We start from the raw sequence: 22,764 nt of genomic DNA, 5'->3' as shown, positions 1-22,764 counted from the left end.
GAAAAGGGAACGCGCATGAACGATAATCGTTCATCGTTATAACTCAGAAACTGAACGATTTTTTTCAACGATTGAACGATAACGACGTCATTATAGTTAAATTGTTCAAAAAATCGTTAGGTGTGTATGCACCTTTAAAGTGTGTTCACTAGGACTTCTACAAAGGAAAACGGGTGGTGTTTCCCACAGCAACCAAACGGATTTTAGCTATTTATCCAGTGCATACATTTTACAAAAAGGTAGCTAGAATAAAAATCTGATTGGTTGCTTATGGCAACACTTCCACTTTCTGGTTTTTTTTTTAGAAGTTTTAGTAAATACAGTATACGCCATAAAAAAAAATACACAATCATGGGAGAGTTTTTATTTTCCCCTCCAGGAGTAATTACTTATTGTAGTGTACCTCTAGCATAACCTCCTGAGCAAAGCCTCGCTGGATAGCGTGTAACCAAGGCCTAAGATGCCCTGTTGAGATATCCCGTGTGCGGCATACTCGGGGTAACCCAATCTCCCGCAGTGTACGCTGGGCCAGAGGTGAGAGAAATGTGACACTAGCTGGCTCCCCTCCTCGGAGGCACTGAGCCAATACAAAGGGATCATTAGATAATAATGCGTATTTAGAAAATGCACAATATCTGTGTGATACATAAATATTTGCATTTTATTCTTGTTTGTATAAAGGAGGTGGAGAGACTTTAGCACCGAAATGCTCCCTTTCCCATGAAGCGCAGACAATGGACGATAAGAGAGTGACAGGCGGGATTACTTTTTCTTGATAAATGATTATAAAATGTAAAAAAAAAAAAAACATCTCAACTTTAAATATTTAAGCTGCTGATTGTAACATTGTAATGATTGCATGAGGTGTAAAAATGTACATAGAAATATACCAACTAGCCACCTATAAAGGATAAAGCCTGTAGGTGACTTGCAATATCACACCCCCACGCCACTTGGCACAGTCACAGCATATGACCATGTGAAGCGGTGGGCATTCCGAACACGACACATTGCTTGGTACGGATAAGGGCCCTCATTCAGAGCCGGACGCTCTGAGCAGAGCGCTCGCTCTGAATGAGGGCCGTCCTCCATAAAAATGGAGCGTCCTCCTGGACGCTCGTATAGCTGTGGGTCACCACCCACAGCTCATACGAGTGTGCAGGATGGTGGTCGCGATGGTCTTGACCATCGCGACCATCGCCAGTGCGACCAGAAGCCTGTGGTCGGGGTTTTCGACCACAAGCCCTGGAGTGATTTTGGCTCTATCAGAGCCAAAATCACTCCCACTGACATCACTAGTGATCAGTTGGGCCGGCTTCTGATGGTAGGCGTTCCCTGGGGAACGCCTCCGTCTGGGAGGCACGCCCCCGGCACGCCCACCAAAGGGGGCGTGCTGTCAATCAACATCGACAGCACGCCCCCTTTGATCAGACACAACGAGCGAAGGAAAGTCCTTCGCTCATCGCGTCTGGTGCATGCGCACCATTGACCCACTTGCGAGCGGACAGCCGCGTGCGAGTGGGTCTGAATGAGCCCAAGGTTCTATCCACTGATTTCTCATACAGGAGGGCATCTCTGTAGTGCTGCCGATGTTTGCCCAAAAATCACCTCGGTGATCTGCCCTGCGCACGTCAAGGCGTGCGACTCTTCTCCGCGGTGTGTAAAGGTGTTTATTACATTGCCTGTAGGGGGTCTATACTTGTAATGGGACTAGTATCAATATCATAGTGACAACAAGCCTTTGCTATGTGGCTCTAAGCACCTCTTGGCCAGGATGGAACTCGCCAGGGGAGACGGTTACGGGGTAAGGTGCGCCGCCCGGCTCAGCCACCCAAAGAATCTTTAAGGCTTGAGGGGGGAGAGGTGGGGGGCCTTCCTGGCACCAGGGAAGGCTCCCAGCAAATGACCCCAGCCTCGCCTTTTGCTCTGAGCTCCGTAATTCACTTTGCTAGGGTAGTCTGGACCCTGCTAGCTGTCTAACTCTGGGGCTGGTTGACTGTGGTACTTAAGATTTGGCCCTACCCATTATATCAACAAATATCATACCTGAGTATCTAGGATGAATCTACTTGTCATGGTAAAAGAAATCCAATCTAAAAGTCCTTTCTAGAGCGTATGCAAAATATAACATACAAAGCGCCCATTGTCGTCCAGCTAAAAAAAGATTCAAAACGGGTCTGGGCTATTTTAAAAATAGGTGCGGTGGTAACAGCAGGTGGCTACGGAAGTATTCTCCTGTGAAATATAATAATTAAGTTATACTTATCATAAAAAAGCTACGTTATTGGGTATCATGCTTCATTTTTATCTAACATTAGTTTGCAAAACCAGTTGCCATTGGCTTGTGTGACTGTAGAGTGCCAATAAGGCAGCTCTTTATCTGCAAAATGATGTTGTGTAAACAATTATATATATATATATAAAGTCAGACATCCACTGCACTCGCCACTCCTAGTTTTGGGGTGCAGACCTGCACTCGCCATTCCCAGGACTGGGGTGCAAGTGGCCTGTGACCACATTGCTTAAATAAATAAAAACAGAAAACCCAGCACTCACCATGTTTAAACACTCACAATGATGTATAAATAAGTAAATAAATAATGGGGATTTAGTTCATGGATTGATCAATGCATTTAAGCCCGCAGCCCACATCATGGGACCCCACTTTCTGCAGGTCCTACACTATCCGTCACACTGATGGAAACCTGTTAGCTGCTATCACATAGTTTAGACTGAAAAGTATTTCTATTAAAAAAAATTAATACAATGTAAACAAGTGCAGGAAACACTACTATTTAAGAGAAACTGGGGAAAATATCAATGCTGTAACCTTTAGCAGCCAATCAGATTTTGGCTTTGGCCAGTCTACAACGAGTTAGGCCACAGAAACCAAAAATCGAACTATGAAGTGGGTGGTGCCAGAACAAATTTGTAGCCAATCATCGTTCTAGAATGTAGCAAATTTGGGTAGGGGTCCCGTGATCCTATTTTACCCTATCGAGCCCACTCTCTGCTATGAAAAAAGCGAGTTAGCTCTACTGTGCAAGTGTGGTCTAGCGCATACTTGCCAACTCTCCCTGATTGTCAGGGAGACTCCCTGAAATAGTGGCAATCTCCCTGACTCCCTGAAGAGTCTAGTAATCTCCCTGATTATTACCCCCATTATGAAGCTGTTATATATAAAAAAAAAACACAGAGATATATACATTCAAATGGGATCATTAGTATAATTTCTCTGCATTGGCTATAAGGCACAATGATCCCTATGGCTACATGTATTTTCTGAAGACTATCAGTGTGTTTTCATCAACAAACAGACTTTACTAACTGCTTTGGGGCTCATTAACATTTGGATGTAAATCAGTTATATGACACGCCCCTCAGATGTAGCAGGACACCCCCCATTTATCGCCTGTCTCATAAATGCTGCTTTCACAATCTCCCTGATATGCTTTTTCAAAAGTAGGCATGGATGTTCTAGCGTAATCGCCCACTGCGCATGGGCGGGTCTTAGGTCGCCCTCTGTTCTGCTCTTTTAAGAGTATATCCGGTGACCTCATGCCGTGTGGGGAATCTCAGACAGGGACAGAGACCTGCCTCTTTCGGGGTGATAAATCAGGACCATCGTTGGTCTGAAACTTTTAAAATGATCTATATATTACCTATATGGTGCACTGTAAGCCTCTACCCCTTCTGGTCTATGGAGAAACAGTTTTCGAATGCTATGCAGTTATAAATGATAGTGTCATGTGTATATATATGTAAGACAATGTACTTTATAAGGTTAGACCGTCCCCTCTGGCTAGCTAGTCCTTGCCTTTGGAGATTGGAGTTGTGGAGCCCTGAAGCAACAGTCACTTTCTTCCCCTCTGAACGGCAGAGGCTATAAAGGACGGGGGGGAGAGCCTGCACAGCCGGCATCCGCTCAGGTTCTCCATTTTGCATTTCATCCGACACAGCTCTTACAAGAGGAATCAGCCCTCGGCAATGACGCCAGCATCACAATCTAGAAGATTTTTGGAAAAGTTTCTGACCTTGAGCTGCGAATTGAGCTTGAAATAAATAACGAGGATAAGTGACTGCAAATGTATATGTTTTCTCTAGCAAATTATGGGGACTAATATTTTGGATCTGACTTTACGCGATTTGCGGCAGCAGATCCAATTTTACTGGAGCAGCTCAGTATTGCTCCAGTGACGGGACAGCTGCCCCCTCCATACATAACATCCACAAGTAGCTGCAAAGGTTTACACGGCTAGGTTCCTCCCGGCAGTGTTACTGCGCATACGTGTCTTAAGTCACGTGAATGCTGAGAGAGGCGGAAGGATCTATATGCATCGCTCTTCCCAATAGGAAGGAGCGGGGCTCAGTGGAATAATGCCATCTGAATAGACGAATATACAGTGTATGGGGGGCTCATAGCCAACTGGGACTGTGCTGTACGCAGGAGATACCCCGCGTGACATCAGTGAGGTATGAGGCACAGTTACTTATACCTCAGTGAAGTCGATCACTCCTAGTGAATTTAAAGGCTGTATTCTCTTTACCATTGGTAGACGCCACAAAATGGCCTACCTCCAATGTGTGGGACTGGTCCCCTACAGAACACCCCTAACTAGAGATGTGCGCTGACCCCTGTGTTTTGGATCTGGATTCATATTCGTGTTTCAGTTTTGGTTTTGCAAAACCACCCTCAAGTGTTTTTTTTTTCTTTTCTGGATTTAAAAAAAAAAAATAAATTATAAAAAGTTGTTTTTTTTTTAAAATAGCTAAAATCGTGTCATTTGTGCAATCCACAACGCAAATCCGCATTCCTCACTGCTGGCAGATCAGAATTGCAACTCGGATTTATCTGGATCTCCTCAGGAGATTAGAACCGCGCCTAAGATTTATCCGGATTCACAAAATTTGGGTGGATTTGGATTTCTGGAGATGCACATCTCCAGACCTAACCACTGCATAGCATGTTTTCTGGAAATGTCCTGGAGACTGGAACACCCTACAGTGGTTAGAGTTAGTGGAGCTCATTCAGACCCACTCGCTAAGATGCATACTCTCGCTGCTGCCGATGGTATGCATTGTGCGTATGCTCATACCTTAGCGAAAGTTCACAATGCGTTCGCTCTCTGTGCATAGACAGCCCAGCAGGGTGAGTGACAGGGGAAGCCATTTGTAGGTGGTAACAGGGGCTACCCATTAAAAACGGGGGAGTGGAGGTGTAAAAGCAGGTGTGCCTGAGCATCTCAACGGCGTTTTAGAGGTGTGCATAATTATAAGACAGCGTCATAGTACACGTCACCTGGCTGGTTTATACACTGAAGTGCTCGCAGTGCTTGCAGCAGGGTATGGTCAACCTCAAGCGCTGCGATAGCATCCGATGTTACCCGATGGTTGCATAAACTTCCTGGACATGACGTGCACAAGTGGGCGTCTTAAAACAGGCTGGTGGGTGTCTGCATACACTATGTTCGCGCTCTAAGAAATACTGGGCGTGCTAATGCATTGCTGTGCGACACCACTGCCTACACAATTGCATACACATCGGGCGAGCGATCGCATCTAGCGAGCGGCTCTGAATCAGGCCCAGTGTTCTAAGGGGAAAACTCACTCGATCCAAAGCTGTAGCATCGTTGTATTTATTTTACGTACAGTTTAATAAAGCACCACCCTGTTATTACCTCCAGTTTATGCAGATAGACAAATCCCTCTCCAACTATTTTCTTTTAACAATGTAATGTATATACATCTATATAACGCTGGATATACTGAAGACTGGAAAATGCTGCCACTCAGAAAACCAAATGCAAAGACATTTTGGAGCCCGGAAAGTGTTCCACACATATCCGCATAGAGTGGTAAATATTACATTAGCCTTTCCGAGGGGTAAATCCATTTATATCCTTCTAACACACTCACCGAAAACTAATAGTAGCAGAAATGTTCCACTTTGTCACTGCATGGAAAAATCACTACATCTGACTGCTGGAGAGAGACAGCCATTACTTGCAGTGTGGACTTGAGAATGCATTGCGGCTAACCGTGCGAAGATGTGGTTTCCATGCTAGATGTTGAAAGTATAAAGCCAGAAAGCAGAAATATTACTATTAACCACGGAAATGTTTGCACATGTCACTGACACACCGCAAAATGCATAAGTAGCTTTAACCAAAACCTTCTCACATGAGAGATTCACTGATTCTAGGAAAGGGATTCGCAGTCTCTATCTTATGATCATGTCCTGAAGGAGAGTTTGTTGTATTTACCCACTGAGCCACAAATCCCTCTGCCTTCCAGTGTCGTCTGCCACTATACTCCGGCTTTGTGGCTGCATGCGTTTAGCCACTGTGTCAGCTTTCACGGTTTGGCTGGCTCTCAATGGAATGAAGCTGAGGTGTTCCGTCAAGTGCCAAACTGGGAAAATGACCATGCAAGCATTACAACCCAACGGCTCTAGATAAGGAGCCCAAGTAATGCCGGCAGACTGTATACAGAAGATTACTGGAGGTCAACTTTCTGACTGGGACCAGTGTGCCATTGTTCTGTGGCCACAAGTGTCAGTGTGCCATTGTTCTGTGGCCACAAGTGTCAGTGTGCCATTGTTCTGTGGCCACAAGTGTCAGTGTGCCATTGTTCTGTGGCCACAAGTGTCTGTGTGCCATTGTTCTGTGGCCACAAGTGTCAGTGTGCCATTGTTCTGGGACCCCAAGTGTCAGTGTGTCAATATTCTGGGGCCACAAGTGTCAGTGTGTCATTATATTGGGACCCCAAGTGTCAGTGTGCCATTATTCTGTGGCCACAAGTGTCAGTGTGTCATTGTTCTGTGGCCAGAAGTGTCAGTGTGTCATTATTCTGGGACCCCAAGTGTCAGTGTGTCATTATTCTGTGGCCACAAGTGTCAGTGTGTCATTATTCTGGGACCCCAAGTGTCAGTGTGCAATTATTCTGTGGCCACAAGTGTCAGTGTGTCATTATTCTGTGGCCACAAGTGTCAGTGTGTCATTATTCTGTGGCCACAAGTGTCAGTGTGTCATTATTCTGTGGCCACAAGTGTCAGTGTGTCATTGTTCTGTGGCCACAAGTGTCAGTGTGTCATTATTCTGTGGCCACAAGTGTCAGTGTGTCATTATTCTGTGGCCACAAGTGTCAGTGTGTCATTATTCTGTGGCCACAAGTGTCAGTGTGTCATTATTCTGTGGCCACAAGTGTCAGTGTGTCATTGTTCTGTGGCCACAAGTGTCAGTGTGTCATTATTCTGTGGCCACAAGTGTCAGTGTGTCATTATTCTGTGGCCACAAGTGTCAGTGTGTCATTATATTGGGACCCCAAGTGTCAGTGTGTCATTATTCTGGGATCCCAAGGGTCAGTGTGCCATTATTCTGGGACCAGTGGCGTAACTTCATCTCAGGTGCCCGTAGGCAAGATAATAGTTGGTGCCCCCCCACATTATAATATACCACCCCCCCAGCACCTATGCCAGCTCTAGCTGCCGCCCTATGCAGTTCCTTTTATACAATGCCCCCAGTAGTGGCCCCCCTATGCAGTGCCCTCAGTAGAGGTCCCCCAATGCAGTGCCCTCAGTAGAGGTCCCCCAATGCAGTGCCCAAATATGTAGTGTCCCCCCAGTAATGGTCCCCCTATGCAGTGCCTCCAGTAGTTATGCCCCTGTAGTAGTGCCCCCAAATAATGCCCCTGTAGTAGTGCCCCCATATAGTGCCCCTGTAGTAGTGCCCACATATAGTGCCCCTGTAGTAGTGCCCCCATATAATGCCCCTGTAGTAGTGCCCCCATATAATGCCCCTGTAGTGCCGCTTGTACAAAAAAAACCCCAAAAACCCACTTACCTTAATCCCCGCTCCTGCATCCGCCGCCGTCCTGTCCGCCCGGCTGCTCCTCGGAACAATGGGAGAGACATCATGACGTCTCTCCCATAGTGCGCAGCACTATGGCAGCACAGATGGTGTAATGGTTAGCATTACTGCCTCACAGCACTGAGGTCGTTGGTTCGATACCCACTATGGCCCTTACTGTGTGGAGTTTGTATATTATCCCTGTGCTTGCATGGGTTTCCTCCGGGTGCTCCGGTTTCCTCCCACACTCCAAAAATATACTAGTAGGTTAATTGGCTCCTAACAAAAATTACCCCTAGTATGTATGTGTGTGTATGTGAGCATGTGGTAGGGAATATAGAGTGTAAGCTCCACTGGGGCAGGGACTGATGTGAATGGCCAAATATTCTATGTACAGTGCTGCGGAATATGTTGCGCTATATAAATAACTGGTAATAATAATAATAATAATAAGCTGGAGTTCAGAAGAGAACTCCAGCCTCCGGCTAACGCGGCGCTGCAGGGAAGGAACCGGGCGCCCGCTGGTAATAACATCTCAGCGGGCGTCCGGCTTAAAGCCTCCCTGCGGCACAGCCTGGCATGCATATGAATCATTCTATATTATACAATGATTCATATGCATGCCCGGCTGTCCGTCCATTACCCCCAGAAATTTCATATTTACCCCATGTGCCCTATGCAGTGTCCCCAGTAGTAAGGCCCCTGTAGTGCCCCCAATAGTAAGGCCCCTGTAGTGCCCCCATATGATGCCCCCAGTAGTAATGCTACTATAGTGCCCCTATATGATGCCCCCAGTAGTAAGCCCCCTGTAATAAGTGCCCAGTAGTAAGCCCCCTGTAGTGCCCTCAGTAGTGCCCCCCCCGTGCGCACGCACACACACATACAAAAAAATAAAAAACACTTACCTTGAACCCCGCTCCAGTGCCTGTTGCCATACATCCCCGGCGCCCGCTCCTCGGAACTATGGGAGTGACATCATGACGTCACTCCCATAGTGCACTGCGGGACCCGGAAGCCGGAGCTCAGTAGTGAGCTCCGTCCTCTGGCTACCGCCGGGGGGAGACAAGGAGCCGGGGCGCCCGCTGGTAACACACTCAGCGGGCGCCCTATGCCACTGGAGGTGGAGCGCCGATCAGCTGTGCTCCTTCTATGGGCAACATCTCTTCTAAAACACTTCTAAAAACTCTCACTTTAGTAAATGTACCCCTTATTGCTAGCTGGAAAGCCTTTAATGTAATATCGATTTGCATCAACAACATAAATGTAGTATTTACAGAACACCAGTAGGTCCTATGCGATGAGCTTAATTCTTATACAGTGTAAGTAAATGGTCAATGTTACAAACACTGAAATGCTGATTGTGCTGTGACATGTAGCCTGGTGTCTCAGCGTATAATCTGTGTCGTGGGTACGGGGGGGTTTGCTTCAACACCTGTGAGGTGTCAATGTCTCTTCCTGCATGCAGTCATTTATAGATAGTACCTGAAGTTCTCGTTGGAGAGTGGCGTCCCGTCTCTCTTGGAGTTGCAGGCGTAGGGATTATAACTTAACTACCTCCCTACAGAACACATCTGCAAAGAGCAATGTGGCACTAGTGGGAAGAACCTGTTTATTCTACAGGTAAATATATACAATACTGTACTTTGATCTTTTGGCTTTGTAAGTAATAAAATCTCTCAGACACCAAAGCTCTAAATGGATAGATTGTGGGCGGGATGCACTAAGCATTGCATCCGCGATGCGGTACATCCCGTCTGTCTTCCGGTACATACCGCGGTTGATCACCACGGTATGTACCTAGAATATTGCAAAGGACAGCTCTCCCGATAAGACCTGTCCTTTGTGATAACACCGGACAGAGGGAATTCTGGGTGCATGCCCACATGGACGAGGGCCGCGAGGAAAGGCATCCCGAAAAGAAACCCATGGGCTTCTATTGGGTAACACCACCTGAAGATGGCTTTACCCATCGGGACGAAGCACCGGAACATATGGGGTATGCCGTAAAAGCCTCGCAAACTACATTTTCAGGGGTGTTACCACATTTTGGGCCTCATTTATCAATGAGTTTTAGCATTCACAACGAAAATGGTGTGTGTGTGTGTGTGTGTGTGTGTGTGTGGGTGTGTGTATGTATGTGTGTATTTTGTAAATCCTACATACAACCTTTATTATGCGGTCAGTACTAATACACACTAAAAACAATCCCATCTTGCTGGCATTGAACAAGTTAATCCACTGTAGGGTGGTCTGGGATCAAGACGAGCAGGTTTTGCCAGTAGCTTGTTGAACTTGATACGAACGGTTGTAGATCTGGATATCAGCCAATCGCAGGCCACTGCGCTCTATCAGAGCTGTCTGCCAAGCAGGCACCTCTAAATCTCCACTTCTCAGACGGGGCTGCAATGTCTGTAAGCGTCATGGTATTAATAAACTAGTGGGGTAGGGTGGATTTTTTTTAGAAGCCGGTTTTCAAAGTGAAGATTCATCACGGGCATTCCAGTAAAATCAGCCTTGTCCCCCTCCATCCCTGCAGGAAGAGTCTGCACGGCTGATGTTATTCGTTAAAATAACTGACACAGTCATAATGCAAATAGGCATATGTTCAGCCAGCTAGAATTACTGCAGGAAACTCCCAGTACCAGATCTGGATTGCCTTTCCTATAGGTAAACATGGAGCTATTGCACCGAGCGGAAGCCCCCCTTACACTATCCAATACATGTTACTTCTCCCCAGTGCAGCCAATATGAGAATTGTAAGCTGCAACAATTAAATTTTCATATATCAATCACAGAGGTAATGTATTTTGATTTTGTCTACCTCAGATTAGCCACTTTAGCTTTAAAACAGAAAAACAAACAAACAAACAAAAAACTTTTGTTATATGCACCCCTGCATCGTTAAGAGGATGAATAAAATTAATACTGACATAGGACAAAAAGCTCAAATTATAAAGCATAATGTGTCAGTTATGTGTAACGTCACTCACCCTGTATATGAATTTATCAGCCTTTAAATTGCATTGCTCTTACTGAGGAGGCTTCTCTAGCTTCAAATTACACTATAGTGCAGTCTACATTCACTAAGTATACAGACGGTCGGTAAAATCTAGATTGAGGTATCTGTTTAAGGGTAGTTGGAAGAGGGCAGGGTGCAAATGATTTCAGTTCAGGATGCGCTGTATGCTTTTTTTCATGGGCAGCATGGTTGGCTTAGTGGTTAGCATTACTGCCTCACAGCCCTGAGGTTACAAGTTCAATCTTTGACTGAGGCAATATCTGTGTGGTGTTTGTACGTTCTCTCTGTGTTTGCTTGGGATTCTGTCGAGTGCTCCAGTTTCCTACCATACTCCAAAAACATGCTGGTAGGTTAATTGGCTAGTGTGTGTGTGTGTGTGTCCCCATGTGGTGGGGACTATAGAGTGTAAGCTCCTCTACAAGTATTCTCTGTACAGTGCTGTGGAATATATCTGTACTATATAAATAACTGTTAATAAATAAATGACCGGAACCTGTATATCTGTGTGCACCTGAGTCGGTATATGAAGCACAACGGAACTTGGAATGAAAAAAGCTGTGTCCGCTACATTGTAGCTCTTTGTATACAGAATCAGGGACAGATGCACACAGATATACATGTGTCGCATATCAAATTATTCAGCACAGTCTGTTGGCGCGTCCTAGTCACATCACACTGCGACATATTTTCGGCCAACATTAAGCAAAAAAGATGCCCGGCGCTAGCAGAGTCTCACGGGACCTGGAGCACCGAGAGGGGCTTTTTAGCACGACTGCAGCAAAGATGTATAAGGACACATCTGTACCTAATAATAAATGGGAATTACATATATTCACTTACATATATTGTGACAAAATATGAGGTGACCAACGAGGGTCCTAGTGTTCCCGGTAGACCGAGGGGATGGGCAGGTAGTGTATGTGTGCGCTAAAGGCATGGCGGACCGAGGAGGGGGCATGTCATTGTGACACGCCCCCAATCCGTCACACTTGGGGGCGTGCCCATCACTTACGGAGGTGCTGGTCCTCCCCCAAGCTCTCCCCTCACAGTGAATAGAATAAGGCACAGAAGGTGCTGCTAAAAGGGCAGAGCGCATTTTAACCCTTTTAAAATTGGGCAGGGCGCCTTGCCTCGCTAAAACAGCCTAGCGGGAACACTAGGGTTACTCTATAACTTATTTTTATAAATGTATAACTTGGTATAAGGTTGAGGTCATTAATTTATTGGGGCCTGATTCAGACCCGCTCGCAAGCGGGTCGATGGTGGAGCATTGCGCACGCGCAAGCCCCGGAGCGAGTGAGAAATTCACTCGCTCCGGGGCTCGCTACAAACGGTGCAGCTGTCGATGTTGATCGACAGCTCGCCCCGTTTTGTAGGCGGGGAGAGGGGGGTGGCTGGACAAACGGAGGCATTCCTGAAGGAACGCCTGCCGTTTGTGGGCGGCCCTACTGACATCACACGTGATGTCAGTAGTGAGCTTCCTGCTCTATTAGAGCAGGAAGCTCACTGGGGCTTGCGGGAACGAGACCCTGCCGCAAGGGTCTTGTCGCAAGCCCGATGGTCGCGACCATCACCTGGCCGCTCGCAAAAGCTGTGGGTGGTCAGCCACAGCTTAGCGATCGGCCAGGAGGTCGGGTCAAAAAAAATAAGCGGCCGCCCTGATTCAGAGCGAGCGCTCGCTTTTTGCGAGCGCCTCTGAATCAGGCCCATAGTGATCTATTTATTAACAGTGATCCCATCTCGGTGACATTTTATTGATGAGAATCATTTACTACATAGATTTAAAAAAAAATTATTTCACCGAAGAAACTGAGCGTTACTCAACTATTCTGGCAATATTAGCCTACAGCAGTAAGAGTTAACTGACCCCTTTGCCAGGACAGTCACCGCTAGGCATGTACATGAGCCGGCTTGCCGGCTGATACGTGTGGCGGCGGTAACGTACAATTAAAGATCTAAATAAAGTATAAAAACATTATTTTAAAAATCAAACATTAGTGCAATGATAAAGCATTGTTCTGCTAACGTTATCCTGAGGAGACATTAACAGGTATCACGGCGACACTTATTAAATAGGCAACGGCTCTTGGATGTATAGTGTGTTGCGGTAACTAGTCAACACAGACTTGTCCTACGTTACCCCTAAATGTATACAACGGCTGTAATTATGCTGATATACCCTCCATTGTTTGTAAATTATTTACTACTTGGTTTTGAAGCATTAGCAAAAGAAAACAAAATAGCAGAACTCCCAATAATATTCAAATGTAATAAAACAAACAAGCAAGAGAACCCAATATTAGTACAAATGTAATAAAACAAACAAGCAAGAGAGCCCAATATTAGTACAAATGTAATATAACAAACAAGCAAGAAAACCCAATATTAGTGCAAATGTAATATAACAAACAAGCAAGAGAACCCAATATTAGTACAAATGTAATATAACAAACAAGCAAGAGAACCCAATATTAGTACAAATGTAATATAACAAACAAGCAAGAAAACCCAATATTAGTACAAATGTAATATAACAAACAAGCAAGAAAACCCAATATTAGTGCAAATGTAATATAACAAAAAGCAAAAAAAACAATATTAGTGCAAATGTAATAAAACAAACAAGCAAGAGAACTCAATATTATAACAAATGTAATATAACAAACAAGCAAGAAAACCCAATATTAGTGCAAATGTAATAAAACAAACAAGCAAGAGAACACAATTTTAGTACTAATGTAATAAATCAAACTAACAAGAAAACCCAATAATGTAATAAAACAAACTAGCTGGAGAACCCTGTAATAACACAAATATAATAAAACAAGCAAGAGAACCCAATAATAAAACAAATGTAATAAAACAAATACAATAACAGAAACATACAGGTGTGTAAACACATTTGTGCTAGATCTCGTTGTTACTTGTATATAGCTACAGTTTCTCGGGAAGTAGTCAGTAGACAGTAAAAATGTTAACAGAATTATGTTGACGGGTCTATGCCGACACAGTGTAATATAATCTAATTAAAGCATCAGTTTCTCAACCTCTTCTAAAATGGCAGGGCATGCTGAGATTTGTAGCTCCACAGCAGCTTGGAAACCTATAATGCTACTCCATGGGAAACTAGAACGGACGCCCATCTCTCTTCGTGTGTCTCTTGTGGTAGTGGCTGCACAAAGAAACCCATGCTGGGAGCTGTAGTTCGACAACAACTAAATGAGCCACTGAGGCCCTGCTCGCCTAACATACAGAGAGGAAGGAATGCTAATATCATGGATAGTGTATTAAATACCCAGAAATGTATATATTACATATGTCTCCGTTACGGCTAAACCAAATGTAATCTGGGTAACAGGTGAATCAATTAACCACTTATATTCCAACTCCAGATAGTTTCCATGGACGCAGCAGAAGCAGAAGATAGAGGCCGCTGCTTGTGCATTATTAATATGAAGGCAAGCTCAGTGTCTCTATTATGGAGTTCTCCTTAGTGCTACAAAACATCTGTACAACTGGATAATATTAGAGTGATTCAAGTATGCAGGACGGGACATGGCTGAATAATATTATGGGGCTCTGGGGACCAACCCCACCCCATCCCATTACCAAGAGAAATAATCTTAGAAGGAAATTGTTATGGACACAAATGTAGGGCAGTCTGGAGGAAGTATAAAGTACACTTCTATTTCCTATCGGGAAGTCATTGAACTGTCTATTGTCCAAATAGCAAAAGATTTGGCAGATTCTGAAGCTAATTTAATGCAGATCAGAAAATGAAGCCGCTCTTAAAAGGAAAACTGCCACCAAAGACAATCTTGCCGAATGGTACATAAAATTAAATAACAGCTAATTTTGCCACGGACTTCATCAGGAAAAAATACATTTGTCAGTGTAGATCTGTTGTCTGCTATACTAATATGTAATAACGTTGTGTCTGTCTGTTTGTTCCAAGTTGCCGCAAAAACTGCTGAGACGATGTTCATGAAAACTGCGTCATTATGTAGTGAGAACTCCTAGAAATATCCGGCACTTTGTTTTATCTCAATCTGAAAAGTTAAAGCTGAACAATAACAAAAACAACATTTATTGACATCATCATTGCAAGAGATAGGTGCGCACCATCCGTGCGGCCGGTAAGGGGTGGGGGGAGAGGGGCTTTATGCCCTGGTTTACTCGAATAGGAGAGGTTACATAGCAGTCTGTGCACAGGGCACACAGTGACATTGGTGTGAGTGGTGGGTGAATAGGAGAGGTTACATAGCAGTCTGTGCACAGGGCACATAGTGACATTGGTGTGAGTGGTGGATGAATAGGATAGGTTACATAGCAGTCTGTGCACAGGGCACACAGTGACATTGGTGTGAGTAGTGGGTGAATAGGAGAGGCTACATAGCAGTCTGTGCACAGGGCACACAGTGACATTGGTATGAGTGGTGGGTGAATAGGATAGGCTACATAGCAGTCTGTGCACAGGGCACACAGTGACATTGGTGTGAGTGGTGGGTGAATAGGAGAGGCTACATAGCAGTCTGTGCACAGGGCACACAGTGACATTGGTGTGAGTGGTGGGTGAATAGGAGAGGCTACATAGCAGTCTGCGCACAGGGCACACAGTGACATTGGTGTGAGTGGTGGGTAAAGGCGATGCTGCCACCTTCTGTACAGTGCTGCTGGTCACGTGAGCAACTCCTGGGACAGGGCCCCTATGCAAAGCAATACAACTAGGGCACCTCAAATGAAAAAATGTTGGCACCGCCGGGGGAAGGTGAATTGTGTCTGGGGATTACTGCAGCTGGTGGGAGGCGATGTCCGGGATTAGGGTAGGTGTATATATGTTTGTGTTTTTGTTATTCATGCTTGTATGGTCCTGACGAAGGGGCGGCTGCTCCGAAACTGTTGTCCTCTAATAGAAGAATTTTTCTACATTTACATGGTGTCCTAGTGCCGTTTCTCTTTTGGAGGTATTCGTTTGGTATATTCTGGCACAGGACCACGCTGTATGTAATACATTGAGTGCCGGCAGAACTGTGGATGTATATATATATATATATATATATATTTATTTGTTTTTTAAATAAAGCTTTATTTAGTTTTAGGTTGTTATGATTGCTATAACCTGCAGGTGGCAGTGTTTCTAACATCCATGATGGGGTATTTATAGGAGGTGATCGCAGCCATAGCAATAAGATTCTTGTTGTTATCTATCGATGTCTAGTGCAGGTTAGAAAATGAAATCAAACATCTGATTGGTTAGTGTGGACTACAGCAGCTTTCAGCTGTGCACCAGTTTTCAGAAACTCCCTTCTTATGTCTGCAACTAATGAAGGGGGTGCCACTTCATGATACTGTAGGTGTTGTTAGGTGGATCTGGGTGTGGTTTGGTGGACCAAGAGAAAGGCTTAATTTGCCCAGATTTTGCTTTTTAAAATGTCGAGAGGTGCAACATGCTGAAGTAGAAAGTGTCAGAATGAAGCACTAATACAGGTATAGGGTTCCATAGTAGAACTTTGTTATATTATGCCTAATATATACTAGACAAAATTTACAAGAGATCTGTCGTTCCCCACACAGCCCCTGGCTTTCTCCTCCTCAGTAAATTGTAAAAACTTAGCAGCGCTCCTCACAGTAACTCTAGAAGGGGGTACTTGGCAATCTATCCGTGTTATAACTGTTTCCGTGAGATCTGGAGGCACGGCTGTAAAAACAATTAGAGTGCCAAACAGTAAGTGGGACAAACATGTTTATCCACCCGCTCCTGTACATGCCGACTGTCGGGGACATGGGGAGCCAACTGCATCATCACGCTGGTGCCAATGGGTGGTTTACTGGGGTGGGCAGAGCTTAATGACGCAGTTCACACCATAACTCTCAGGAGTCTGGGAGGTCTCCCGCTGATTTGCATTAGGAGTCTCCCGTATATTCCGGGAGAGTAAGCTGCTATGATCAGTGTGCATTACATGATCCCCATTAATGAACACAAGGACACCCCAACTGTAGGTTCCTTCAGTTCATAAAATGCACCTACCCCCGAGGACCAAAACAAAAACACAGGTCAGCATGTACCATACACTTTTTTGTTTTCTAAGCAAATGAAGAGCTAAATTCAAAGGAAAAGAATACATACTATACACAATACAGTCATTTAAGTACAAAATACAATGTTTCATGCACAGCTGCATGACGGTAACAACCTAACGCTTTTCAATTTCACCGCGTCAGACATCACTTCTGTAAGACGAATTTAGTCAGGTCCCACTAACTGTAATAAGGCTCAACAACATTTGCACACGCTGGAACTTGCAAATGGTGGTTTCAGTGACCACAGATGTGGCTTACAGACAAAAAAACCCTCCATATTCAAATTAGTGGTTACAAGTCGCTGGCGCTTGTGTTCTGTGGGTAGTGAGACAGCAATTATTCAGACGTTACACAGACAGAGCAAACAGCCCTCAGCCTGCCCTGTTAATCTGTGGTAAATGTTACACACGTTGTTTGGCCTGCACACTAACCCACACAACAAAACACAGTCAGGCAACACTAATGCAAATCACTGAGGGTGCGCCGCAAAAGCCTAGTGACCAGAGGATCAATATAAATGAGATTTACTAAGAGTTCACTCCAATCCCAAAATTCTTTAATAAAGGGATATAGAATCTTTTATACAGAATACACAGAGCACCGTATTGAAAAACAAGCAAAATATATTTAAACATTACCTCAGAATTTCCTTTTTTTTTTTATAAATTGTTTAGTGGTGCTCCTCACAGTGACAATAGACTGAAGTGCTCGGTGATCATGTGCAACAGCAATTATTTACTTAGGGATTCAGAAATTACACTCAGTACCGCAAACCTACCTAGCGCCACGCCAGGTTATAACGTTCTATTACAGTGAACCTGCGTACAGATTTTTTTTCACTGTAGAAACACTGATTAAACATATTCTTGATGTGAGGAAAGAGGGGGGTAAAAATGGGGAGGGGTCATTCACACCCAAGTATTTAAAACAAATCTCTCAGCTACTTGCCAAAAAAGTTATACGCTTCTCACAAAAAAAAAAAAGTTTAACATTAAATTTCTTGACAAACCAGACACTCTAGACATAACAGCGTTTGTGCAAACATGGTAACAGAACATTGCAGTCCATGCAGGGATATGCAAACACCATACACCTTAGGAAAACAGCCAGGCATTGTGCTGTAAATGAGAGAATGTCTTAGTCACTCACGGGGGAAAATAAAACGAGTATCATTAAAATGACCTGATCAGTCAGCCAGCTGAATAACTCACGGCAAACGTCACCAATTTTAATGTGAATTTGTGAATAATGTTTCATTTAAATATACTGTATATATATATATATATATATATATATATATATATATATATATATAGATAGATAGATAGATAGATAGATAGATAGATAGATCCTCACCAGCACCGTTAGTACTGTGTCTTAGGGGCATATGTATCAAAGCTTGATGTGAGATAAAATTGTGAGATACATATCACCAACCAATCAGCTTCTAACTTACATTTTGCAGGCTGTGTTTAAGAAATTATAGTTTGGAGCTGATTGATTGGTGATATGTATTTCACAATTTTACAGTATGGTGATGCTATACATGAATGAAGCAGGGGCAGCGCTGGAGAAACAACATGTTTCCCCATGCGTTACCCTCTCAATGAATAGCCGAAAGCAGAGAAATGCCCTGTTTACCACAAAAACAGGGCATTTCTCTGCTTCATGAATAGACCCCAAACTACCAGCCAACCAGCTCCAGTCATATTTCAAACAGTCTGTGACTGATTGACTGGTACTTTATCTCTGTTCACTCAGATAATGTAGTGCGAGTGGCCTGGCGATGGTCGCGATTATCGCGATCATCGAGCTTGCGTCGAGACCCTGCAGGAGGATCTCGGCTCCCGCAAGCCCGATTGGACTTCCTGCTGTAATAGAGCAGGAAGTCCACTACTGACATCACGAGTGATGTCAGCAGGGCCGCCCACAAACGCCAGGCGTTCCTGGTGGAACGCCTGCGTTTGTGCAGCCACCTCCCCTCCCCGCCTACAAAACTGAGCGAGCTGTCAATCAACATCGACAGCCGCCCCGTCTTGTAGTGTGCCCCAGAGCGACGGAGCTGCCGTCGCTCGCTGGGGCTCGTGCATGCGTACGCCGGAGGCGGCGCATACGCAGGGGCCAAACATCGACCCGCTTGCGAACGCTATGCGCTTGCGAGCGGGTCTGAATCAGGCCCTCTGTCCCTTAAGGCGCATATCCACTACATGACTAATGAACGAGTGAACGATAACGGCATCATTATCGTTCAATTGTTCATTATATCGTGCAGTGGACTTTGAGCCCACACTGAACGATATATGGTTCAGTGCCGGCACCCTCCCTCATCCCCGAACCTGCACAACCTGACGATATTGTCAGGTTGGACAGTAGGTTCAGGCGATGACAGATGCCGGGAGCGTGCATCGCTGGTTGTTGCCGGCTTTTTCACTGCACGATTAATGATCGACTGAACGATAACGATGTCGTTAACGTTCATTTATATCGGGTATTGGATATGCGCCTTTAGTTAGATAAGGTTTCCCAGTCAGAATCACTGAAGCCCATGTGTCTTTGGGGACATTTCTAATAAAACTGAAATGATAATAAGGGTCGTTATTATAAACACCATGGAGTGGATTTACTAAAACTTCTAAAAAGGACATTTGGAGGTGTTGTACTAGATAAATGGTAGCCAGAATCTGGGGGCCTCACATGAGTCACATGTTCAGCCTGAGGCCACAAATGTTTTTATTTTTTTCCCCCATAAATGCGTAGAACATTTTACACTTTAGCGAACTTGTGACTCTCCAGTTGTTGTGGAACTACAGGTCTCAGCATGCCAGGCTAGACTTACAGTTCCAAAACAGCCAGACACTCCCATAACTGCTTTTCACAGGACAAAGGTTTTTATAAGTCAAGTTTTGGTCTATGTCTCAGACTGGACAGTTAATTGCCTGAAATGCAACCTATGGTGTAGTGAACACAATTAGTTTGTAATAACAGCAGGTAGAGTTAATCTTCCCGCAACACCTACATGCACACACGGGACTAAGCACCGAAATCTTTTCTATAAGTTGTACACAAGGATTTCTTCCTCAGCATCCAGCAGGCAACACTGACGCGTCCCTCCCTCTCCCCAGTGTTAAGTTGCGTGAACCCACATTTTATTGGTTAGCTACTCATGCATGTGTGCTGTTTATAGTATTGCACCCATTGTTTTAGGGGTTTGCTTATCATTATCATACGTGGCTTTTTTTAATGTTTTGTGGCAGGATATATTAGCAGTGATTATTATAAGGGCGATCGTGTACTGACTGAAAATAAAATCGCTGCCATAAATCCCCATGCAAAACTGACAAAAAAATTGTAGGTGTGGAAAACTGCTAACTGATGTATAAACCCCTAAACCAGCATTATTTTATTACTAAATAAGGGAAGATCTCATTGTATATACATTTTATATCATTCTTAATCCGACCATGTATGTAACATAATATATACACAATAGTATATTATAAATACATTTATGTATACAAGTATACTGCAGAATATAAGACACTAAGAATCTGTATGATCAATAAAAAAATCTATATTCCATTTTTTTACTTGAGGAAAAGCCAGACAACGATAATGAAGAAAATGGCAACTCATTTATTTATTTTTTTATTCTATTCTTGTCTTTTATGCTGCTTAGCAGTGCTATTGTTATACTCGGCCATTTATGTCAGCATGCTTTAGTTTTTTAGAGGGATCAATGTCACAGATGTTGATTGACTTGCAAGTCCGAAGTCATCAGACCATTATCAGATGTGTCCACTGGGTGGTGCTGTTTCATTGGTGGTCTGTGATTTGTGGCCATAATTGGGACTCCTATTATCTAAGGATCTATACTGCCCATTGTAGGTTTTTGTTTTTCATTTAAAGGGGACATTTGAAATATTGCTTCTCCAGCTGGGACGATGCGACTAGGGAGTCTAGGGACAAAGATCACAGGCCTAATTGAAAGGTGCATGCAGGCATGCTTCTGAGTTGCACAGTGCATGAATCTCCATGGTCACCGCTCTAAGACGCAGACTGAAATTGCAGGCAGAGAGATTGATTTTTACTCGCCGTTCCTGGGAAGGTAACAGGGCTGGTGCAATCTTCGATGTTGCAACCGATGGCATAGCGCCGCAGTGAGTAGGCGTGTCAGTAGGCTGAGATCGGTTGCGTCATTAGCATTAGGATGCCGAAAAAATATGCAGATGCACTTGCATGCACCTCTGAATCAGGACTTCAATCTACAGACAGAAATGGTGCCATTCACCAAATCTTAAAGGCCCCGACAGCGATATAGTGGCCAATCCGATGGCTTAGAACGATATCACCGCTATATCGTTCCGTGTGGCTATGATTTCGGCTAGTGGGCACTCCCATGGGGTTGTCCATCGCTCCGCCAGATCTTTCTGCTTGTTCAATTGATCTGGGTAATCGACTTACGATCCCATGCAGCGCTATGCAGGGGGGTTGCCGGCATATCGGGGCGGGCGGTCACCAGATCGCTCCGTGTGTGGGGACCGCCCTATACGTCGGACGACGCATTGCTAGGTGCATATCGCATCGTGTATGGAGGCCTTTAGTGATCTGTACTAAATAACATGTACTTACTGTAAAAAGTGACATCTACCACAAAAGTACTTTTAGATATGCCTCAACAACTTGCTCCTTCCAAACCGTCACCAAACCCAGGAGGCAGCGGTTTCTATTGAGCAGGACAAGGGGCTTTGTCGTTGCCTTGTGTTGTTTTGTACCGACCAATTCCTCTTTTGCTGTACCACATATTTGCACATTTGTGTGCGGTTAGGAAACCCAGGAAGCTTAGGCCCAGGGAGAGCGAGTGTGAAATAACAGGGGGCGGAAGGAGGTGAGGGTAGTTTCCGACCGTTGGGGTTTTCAACGTTTCTATGGGGGAATCTCACTCTTTTTTATGAGGTCGATCCGAAGGACTGTGTGGATTTATCTATCGCCTGTAGTTTTCTAATAATATTTTCAGGTCTAAAGAGACATACTTCAGTTATTTTAAGGACGGGGCGGGTTGATGGTGCGCCCAGCTATTACTTTAAGGAGGAAGTTTGTTTTAGAGATTTTGCAGAACTTTTCTTGCAGAATAAAACTATGTGCATAACCGTTAAGTTATATATCCATATGTAAAACATATGAGCATACGTGATTTTCCAAATATGTCACGTGCAAAATATGTGTGAAGAATGTTTAAACTGACATCAAAGGGAAATACAGTAGATTCTATTTTCTGTTGCTTGATTTGATACATTAGACTGTAAGCTCTTTGGGAAATTGTCTATGCCATACGGCATCCCTACAGTGAAAGTGTCTGTCTCTCCTAATGTTTGTCAATTATTTTCCAAGGCGGGGCACACGTTTGGCGCTGCAATATATACGCAGCCATATACATATATGCAAATATAGGCGACTTTTCCCAGCCGAGAGCGAGGGATTAATAGCAGCATGGATGGTTTTTCTTTTACATTTTAATGGTTACTTGGAAAATCCTGTCTGTCTAACCTCTTAACCAGTCCTGCTTTTTACAAATGTCCCCCCGCTCGGTCATGTTTGACAGCGCACGCTGCTGTGTCTCACGCCGGGCGTCTAATACGCCAGTCAAAGCCGTCAGCATGTCAACACGTGCACATGTGATGCGAGTGTGGAGCTGTCAATCATCTGGTGTCGGTGCAAACACCCTTCACACTTTGTGATGTCACAGTCACCCTCTCGTCTACAACTAGACAGGGCACAATGGTCGTGTAAAAAGGGCTTTTTGACATAACTTGATTGTCA

The 22,764-nt window shown here is 44.4% G+C and overlaps 1 protein-coding gene across 3 annotated transcripts in view; it reads right to left on the bottom strand.

Moving 5' to 3' along the window:
• RUNX1 (RUNX family transcription factor 1) overlaps positions 1 to 22,764 on the bottom strand; it is a 104,978-nt gene that overhangs the window by 74,671 nt on the left and 7,543 nt on the right. The gene's annotated exons all lie outside the window — the stretch shown is intronic.

The sequence above is a fragment of the Taudactylus pleione genome, unplaced genomic scaffold, assembly GCF_031769625.1.
Source record: "Taudactylus pleione unplaced genomic scaffold, aTauple2 ptg000327l, whole genome shotgun sequence".
Lineage (NCBI taxonomy): Eukaryota > Metazoa > Chordata > Amphibia > Anura > Myobatrachidae > Taudactylus > Taudactylus pleione.
The sequence above is the reverse complement of the archived record's forward strand: the minus strand, read 5'-3'. Positions and strand labels throughout refer to the sequence as shown.